We start from the raw sequence: 8,996 nt of genomic DNA, 5'->3' as shown, positions 1-8,996 counted from the left end.
GTGGACTCATGTCCCTAGTGGCTCCAAGCAGGTTCTGACCATTTCCCAGAAGTCATTTGTGCCCTTCTATGCCAAGCTGGGATGCTCAGTTCTTAACCAATACCTTTCAAGTTTTTAATGTTTATTTTTTTGAGAGAGAGAGAGAGACAGAATGAGAGCAGGGGAGGGACAGAGAGAGAGGGAGACACAGAATCCGAAGCAGGATCCAGGCTCCGAGCTGTCAATAGAGTACAACAGGGGGCTCAAACCCATGAACCGTGAAATCATGACCTGAGCCAAAGTCAGACGCTTAACCGACTGAGCCACCCAGTTGCCCCTACTTTTCAAGTTTTAAAGCCGTTCTTCCTGGACACAAGAGGAAAGACAAACAGGATAAAGCAGTACAAGGAGGGTTCTGAACCCTACCGCAGCTGGGCCTCAAGGTAAATGTGGAAAAGCCCTACCTTCCAGGAACCCCGCCTCTCACAGCCTTCATGAGCAGGTTCATGCAGACACGGGGCTGGTGACACATGCTTGGTGAGAGATCTGTGACAAGTCTCCTCCTGCCTGTCCTCTGTAAGCAGGGAAGCAGACCAAGTGTCCAGGCAGTTCCTAAGAGGGACCTAAATCTGGCAGGCCAATGACCAGCCAGAGGGAGAACGGAGTGTGGACAAAGGGAAACAGGACCAGGACAGCAGAGACTAGCAATGCCCAAACATGTGTGCTCCAGGGAGTGCCCCGAGGTGAGCGGCATTATGGGATTGCGGGCATTCATCCAGCACACGCAATTGGCAGAGAGGATGACCCGCTAGGAGACATAGAAGGCGTCCCATTGACTGGCCCGGTAATTTGGTGATTCATTAACTCATCCAACAAACAGCTGTATGGTGCTGCCCAGTGTGTGCTGGGGATAAAAGGGTGAGTGGAAAAGTCGCAGCCCTTGCCCTCATTCATTCATAACCACCCTCAGCTATTGCCATTTGTAACCAAATAGGGGGTAGGTAGGGAGAGACAAGGGGCTCCCAGAGCTCACCCTCAACAGGGAAATTAACCTGGCGGCTTCCTCAAGTGATTCATCAGCAAGTCTGCTCAAAGTGTGAATCTGTGGGAGGATGTTTTTAAGAGCATTGCAAGAATTCACTGTCACTTTAAAACTGTTCAAAACCATCTCACTTCCTGTGAGAAAAAGAGGATTGCACACATTCACATTTCCCTGGGGGCCGGGATGGTCGGGGTGCTTTGGTTCCCTTTAGCCAGGTCTAACAGTTTTTCTCACTGTAGAGGGGACACCCCCCACCCCCACCGGAGCACAGATTAATCTTTCATCTTCTCTGCTTTTAAAGACAATAGAAGTTTCCAGTTATTTCATAGTAATGTGGGGGCCTGGGTATCACGGTGGAATCACAGAAGGTAGTTTCTTTTAGGAAATGAGACGATGGGGAGAGCCATGTAGTCTTGAGAGAGATAGAAATGGCTGATGCCTGTGGCCCCTGAGTCTTCAAGTTCGGGGTGCTGGAATCAGCCCTGCCCTGCAGTCCAGAGCCAACTTATTCCTCCTGGGGCTGTGACATGGGTGGCTCAGGTGACAGAGGACTTTCTATGAAGAGCAGCAGTGGAAGGGTTGTGGGCTGACACTCAAGGGCTTCATTCGCCTGTAGCCTTCAACTTCAGCCACTCAGCCGCTGGCTCTTCTCTAAAGCGTGGCTGGGCTCCCGTTGGGGTTCCTTCCAAGAAGCAGGGCTCCTTCTTGGCTTTACTGCTACATCTGCTCTTTGGAGGCGTTGGAATTGGAAGTTAAAGAGGTTTAGCCCAAAGGTGCCATCTGATTTGGCTGGAGGCGATGCTGAGGAGCTGTGACTTGTGTGGGCAGCCACCCTCCTGATCACGAGCTTCTATACTTCATAGGCAGCTGCCCCGGGCCAGCCGCTATAGGATTCCTACCTGTTGGCTGCTGCCAGCAAATTGAGAGAGACTCAAGAAAGACCGTCAAAGACACATATTCTAGGGCCTGGTCATTCATGATATAGTCTTCAACCAGCAGCACCTGTGTCTCTTGGGAGCTTGTTAGCAATGCAGATGATTAGCCCATCCTGGTCCTGTTGAATCATAGCCTGCAGCTCAACAAGGCACCTGGGTGTTCCCTGTGACCAGTTCAGTTTGAGGACTACTGCACAAGGGGACATCTTTGCATCTCAATTCTAGCACAGATGGTTCTTATTCCGTGCAAGTGTTTTATCTGTGTCCCTCTCTCTTTTCTTTCTTCATTTTCCTTTTGGCTCCACAAGGTCACAAGTATCAATCAGCACAATGCCTGCTTTACTCTAAGGTCCTTTGGTTAGAAGGTTTGACTCAACGTAATAGGTTTGAGTTTTCAAGACAACCACTCAGAAGTCTGGATATTTATTCCTAAGTAATTGCCCTCCCACTAGGGGATGTGATCAAGGGGTCTTGGCTATGGTCAAGGATAGCAGACTGGTTGCAAGGGTTACTTAACTCCTATATCCTCCAAGCTTTGCCTATAGATTGATGAAACAGGTCTCCTACGTGTATTTATTATTGCTTAACACAGGTGCCTCTGAGAAGTAAAATACAAACTCAATTTTTACAGCTTTATTGGGGTAGGATTGATACACAAAGGATGGTACATACTGAGTGTGTACAATGTGATGAGTCTGGACTTCTATAAACACCTGTGATACAGGGGCGCCTGGGTGGCTCAGTCGGTTAAGCATCTGACTTCAGCTCAGGTCATGATCTCACGGTCCGGGAGTTCGAGCCCCACGTCGGGCTCTGTGCTGACAGCTCAGAGCCTGGAGCCTGTTTCAGATTCTGTGTCTCCCTCTCTCTCTGACCCTCCCCCGTTCATACTCTGTCTCTCTCTGTCTCAAAAATAAATAAACGTTAAAAAAAATTTTTAATGTGATACTACCACCACGATCAAACAACAGACATTAAACACCTCCCAGAGTCCCTTTGGGGTTCTTTTTTGTTATTTTATCTTTGTTTTGGTAATAACACTTAGTATGAGATCTACTCTCTTAGCAGCACAATGTTGCACAACAGGTCTCTAGAATATATTCATCTTGCTTGACTTAAAGTTTATACTCATTGAATAACTTGCCATTCCCCCCAGGCCCTGCCAACCGTGACCATATTCTCTGCTTCTGTGAATTTGTCTATTTCAGATCCCTCATATAGGTAGAATCCTGTGGTATCTGTCCTTCTGTGACTGACTCATTTCACTTAGCATAATGTCCTCCATGTTGTCACAAATGGCAGGATTTCTTTCTTAAGACTGGGTAATATTTCATCGAATGTATATATCATCTTTACACATTCATTTTTTTTTTTAATTTGAGAGAGAGGGAGAGAGAGCAAGCACAAGCATGAGTGGGGGAGGAGAATAGAGAGCGGGAGAGAGAGAATCTTAAGCAGGCTCCCCACTCAGCTTAGAGCCCAATGTGGGGCTCTATCCCACAACCCTGAGATCATGATCTAAGCCAGAATCAAGAGTCAGATGCTCAACCGACTGAGCCACCAAGGTGCCCATATACATTCATTTTTTTAAGTTTTTTGCATTGTGTCTTTTCTTAGCCAATTCTATTTGCTAGTGTGCTGAGTTCCATGAAAAGAGGCCACATTCTTCAAGGGTTTGAGGACCATTACTCTAAACAGTCTGAATCCCCAAGCTCCCTGGAGTGCTTTAATTAAGAGACAGGCATTAGTACATATTTTTATTCACTTATGACTTTTCAAAAACTTTAAGTGTTTATTACAAGTTAAAATATATAGGGGCACCTAGGTGACTCAGTCAGTTAAGCGTCTGACTTAGGTTCAGGTCATGATCTTGTGGTTCGTGGGTTCGAGTCCCATATCAGGCTGTGTTGACAGCTCAGAGCCTGGATCCTGCTTTGGATTCTGTATGTCCTCTTTCTCTGCCCCTCCCCTACTCATGCTCTGTCTCTCTCTCCGAATTAAATAAACATTAAAAAACATTAAGTTAAAATATAAACACTGACCCATCATTTTACCTTAGAAATAAAGTCTTTGAGGAACTTTTTGCACCTGGATTATAGTGATGGTTGTGTAACATGACCTAGAGGGGTTCAAGGGTCATTGGCAGGAAGGGTAGAAGGCCGATTGGCTGTATTGTCATTACTTGGGGTCATGTAAGTTTCCAGTTTGGATTTGGCCAAGTCCCCAATAACAACCACCCCAACAATAATTCTCTCCCATTTAGATCTATGTATTTTTGCTTTGCAACTTTTCAGTTACAACAATGCTTAGAAGCCAAGGATGTGCATAAACTAGACTTAAAATCAGATTTTCATACTGTGTTACAAAAATAGTAGCCTGCTAAATCACATTGATCTAACAAAGATACAACTTTCTTCTGTCGAAAGTGTTTCTTTTGTTTTGATCTTGCCTTTTTGATTTTTCCCTTTGTGTAGGTTTTATAGGTTCATAGGTACATATGATACTACATGCCTATAATTTCCAAATATATAAATATTCATATGTTTGGAGTGCTTGCATGCTCAAAAAAATTTATCAGAAGGGTGCACTATCAAACCTGTTTAGAGATCACAGAACTAGATTAATGATACCTTGCTGTCTTTTGTCAGCAAATGGATCAGAAAAGTTCTTTTGCTGCAATTAGTTAAAGCCAGTGTCATGCTACCACATTCTCCAGGCCTGAGTCATCCTTGTTAACATTCATATTTGAGCTTGTTAATTTAACACCAGACTTGGAAAGAAATTACAGTAAATGTGGGTTTCATAAGTCCTAGAAACAATTCTACCTCACGCTCTTCCTTGCCTCTGGGCTGGGATCCAAGTTTGGAAAAGCCTGAAATTCACAGGTTCATCTGAGATCCTTCTCCACGTTTCTCGGGAAGCAAATGGGATACACTTGACATGGCAACAACCTTTTCCAGGCAAAGAGCAAAACCCAAAGAGAGGCACCAGAATCCAGTGCTATCATGACACGAAGATTCAGAGGTGTCTGGGTGTCAGAGAGTTCCAGAGCTTGAAGCTGCCTTTGGGATCCATCACTGTATAATTGAGGACACAGAAGGCCAAAGATTCACCCAAGATTATACAGCTTGTTAGTGGCATGTCTGAGACCATGACCAAGTTTTTGGGCTCCACTTGAGGGGACATCAGAGGGTTTGAGAGCTCAGCGTTAATGCGGGGTAGTGGCACCATGAGAAACATGGGGAATTGTTGGCTTATGATGCCAGATAATGTCTGGTGTTCCCTGATCCCAGCTGGTGATTTGATAGCAATCTTCCACACACACTGGCTCAGTGCCTCTATGTGGGATCCATTACAAGGGAGTCATGGAGCCCACCTGCCTGGGAAAGGTTGCTTGGCATAGCCTGGCCTCTGGAGAGTAGGAAAGTTACTTGCTACTTCTTCAACCCTGGGTGACAGACACACACTCCAGCTCTCTGATCACACCTGCAGCTCCAGTACACAGTGAAGGGCTCACAAGACAGCAATGAAAAGGGGTGGGGGAGCACGACGCTCAGGGAGAACTGAGGTCTGTGGGTATGTTGCTCACTGCCATACCCTAGTGCCTAGAATGGTGCCTAGCATACAGGAGGTGCTCAGGAAATTTTTGTTGAGTGAAAAAGGCCTCACCCAAGAAGGTGGGACAAGTGCAGAGGACCACGTTTTCAGCCCTCATCGTGATGGGCTTGTGGGTGGCCACAGAAGCAAGAATGGAAGTCCAACCAAGAGAGTAGGTCAGGAAGGACCCAAGCAACAGTTCGGTAGTGAGCCACTCGGGGGATGCGTTATATCAACTGTTGGCCCAGGAGGGCTTAGTGAAAACTATTCTGATTTTTATTCTAAAGCCATTACCCTCTGCTTAGCTATTGCCTTTCCTAATTTGCTCAGATGAGGGAGAGAGAAACCGGGCTGGGATCTGTGGAGAGCAGGTCTGCGCCCCAGGCCCACCTCTGGCCCTTGTGCAAGTAAGTCACTTCCTCTCTCTGACACTCAGTTTTCTCATATACAAACCAGAAATAATGATGTACACCATTTCCACTCACCTCATGGCTGTGTGAAGAGTGAATGAAAATTATCTTCAGACACTGGAAACCCCTCTGCACATGTGTGTTGGTACTAGAGGAAGGGGCCACATCTGCTGGAGCCAGTGGTGGATTTTCGCCTGGGAGCTTGTTGCTGTTCCTCTACAGGTACGGGGATCCATGTTTAACTGGCCCGGGAGAAAACCTCCTTCCAGCCAGTCTCAGCGCATGGGTTTAATCTCAGCTAGCTAGGAGGACCAGCTGCTTCAGGGCACGACTTCATTTCCTGTCTCCCTGTGGAGCATCAGAACTCATGAGTTCTTTAAAAAGGAACTTGTTGACATCATTTGGTAGATAGCGTTTGCCTGTGGATTTGAGGTGTTTGGCCAAAGCTTATTTTCCTTCCAAGGAATTAAAAGCTCCTTGTTAGCACAAGTAGGAAATGCTGTGTCTTATAGGTTGAAGCTTCTCCTCAGCGCAGTTTGCTAATACTTTGGTATGTTGTCCTATATATATATTTTTTACAACAAATAAAAGACTTTAAAGACATTAATTGTAGGTATATAGTTTGAGAACACCGTGGTTCTTTCCAACACCAAGTGAGTCTGTCCCCGTACTGACTGTCTCTTACTGCTCATACTTGTACCCCAAATCTGAGTCCAGATCCCACCCCCTCTCCCAGTCAGCAAGGGTGACTGAGTGGTTGTTGAGTGGACCCCCAGAGGGAGTATGGTATGGCAGGCAGCCTTCCAGAGGCCCCAGTGATCCCCACATCCTGTCACTCACACCCTTGGGTAATCCTTCTTCTAATGAATAGAATATGGCAGAAGCAGTGGGGTATCATGTCCAAGATTAGGTTATAACAAGACCAGTTTCCATCCTGGGTACTTGCCCTCTCTCTGTCCTCCTTGGATCACTCATGTTACAGGTGGTCCAATGAAGAGACCCACATGGTATGACTAGGAGGGAGGCCCCCAACCCAACAGTCTATGCAGCATCAAACTTGTCACAACCACATTAGTGAGCTTCAAAGCAGATCCCTCAGTCCCAGCCAGGACCTGAGATGTCCCAGCGCCAGCTGACAGCAGCTGGACAACATCTCATTAGCAACCTGGAGCCACAGCAACCAGCTAGCCCATACCCCAACTCCTGAAGCACAAACACTGTGAGATAGCCAGTGTTTGCTACTGTAGGTCTCCCTTTGCACTATTTTGTTGCATAGCCAATAGATAACTAACACATGTGGAAAGAATTAAAAGCAGAAATGGTAGAGCTAGAGAAAGTAAAGAGAAGAGGGAGAGATAAGAGAACAAAGGAAGAAAGATGAAGAGTGGCTAGGTCTCTGCAGGACAGAACACCCCCAACCACCACCATGCAGAGTGGTAAGAGCCTGGGTTCTGGCACCAGATGGCCTGCGTTTAAATCCTGGTTCTGTCACTGTATGAGTCTCCTTGAGCTGACGTAACAAAGTCCCACACGCTAGGTGACTTCAACCACAGAAATCGATTGTCTCACAGTTCCAGAGGCAAGAAGTCTGAGATGAAGGTGTTGGTATGGTTGGTTCCTTCTGAGGGTTGTGAGGTCAAAAATCTGCTCATGCCTCTTCCCTAACTTCTGGGGATTTCTGGAAATCCTTGGAATCCTTGCCTTGTAGACCTCTATTTTCATCTTTACATTGCATTCTTCCTGTGTGTTTGTCTGTCACTGTTCAAATTTCCCTTTTAAAAAGATAAAAACGTCAGTCATACTGGATTAGGACCCACCCTAAAATCCTATTTTTAAATCAGGTCATGCTTTGAGGTACTGAGGGTTAGTACTTCAGTATATGAATTTGGGGGTGGGGAGGACACAATTCAGCCCATAATAGCCATTTGCTAGAGGTATGTCTGGGAGAAGTCACCTAAGCTACCTCAGTCTCCTCTTCTATAACATTTAGATAATTATAGTACCCATACAATAAAGTTGTTATAAGGATGGAACAAGTTAATATTTGACAAGTGTTTGAAACAGTGGCTGGCACGCAGTACTATAAGTGTTTGTTGCATGAGTTACTCAATCTCTTATATCATGTGATAGTAGGCACGAGAAATGGGGGGCTATCTAGTTTACAGCAGTTCCTTCAATGGCCAGGTCTGTGGGTGTCTTTCTGCTGTGTGTAGAAATGGTTCCTTGTCCCTCTCCACCTACATGTAGAATATAAGGGATTTTGCTGATGAGAGACAGTGAGTTCTGGAAAGCACAGTGGGAATGCCTCAGAGTGATGGGAAGAACAGAGGTTGGTTCAGATAAGAGGAGGCACCACGTGCTTGTTGAAGCTGTACCTGAAGGCCGGGGCTAGAGTTGACCCTGGGCCCTCAGAGGAAGGTGGGTTATCACTTATGGTCCAGATGTGTTTTGTTGCAAGCTATGAAGTGTCTCAGCTCAAGGTGGCAGGATGACTAGGCTGTCATGGTTTTGCACTTGACCATCACTAAGTGCACCTTTCCCCCAGATATCCTGGTTCAGTTGACCTGGGCATCATTATTTTCAAATGGTCCCCAAGGTGATTCGAATACACAGGTAGGCATGAGAACCTTGAAGAGGCTCCTTCAGATCCCTCACTCCTTAAAGTGGGGTCCAGGGATCAGCGGCAGTAGGAACTTATTAGAAATGCAGATGCTCCAGCCCCAGCCTAGACCTGCTGGATAGGAGTCTGCATCTTAGCAAGATTCCCCAAGAAAACGAGTGAGAAGTGCTGGGATGTGGCTTTTTGAGCAGTGGTAGGCTGGAGGTCTCTAGCCAGAAGGATAGCTGAGGAGGAGAGGCTCTCCTCTAGGACAGTCTGACTCACCTGAGCCAGAAGTGATGCCAAGTTTCCCCCCACTTGCTGTGCCCTTGAGACATTCTTTCCTGGTGGGGATTACTGTCCAGATACAAGACAATTAATTTTAAAGACTTACTCTCTGAGTAAGCTTCTTTTCTCCCTCAAGGGTGCCATGT

Source organism: Lynx rufus, unplaced genomic scaffold (assembly GCF_022079265.1).
Source record: "Lynx rufus isolate CCGP_SWC_20201006 ecotype Redwood Valley unplaced genomic scaffold, mLynRuf1.p SCAF_7, whole genome shotgun sequence".
Taxonomy (NCBI): Eukaryota; Metazoa; Chordata; class Mammalia; order Carnivora; family Felidae; genus Lynx; species Lynx rufus.
Note: the sequence above shows the minus strand (reverse complement) of the source record.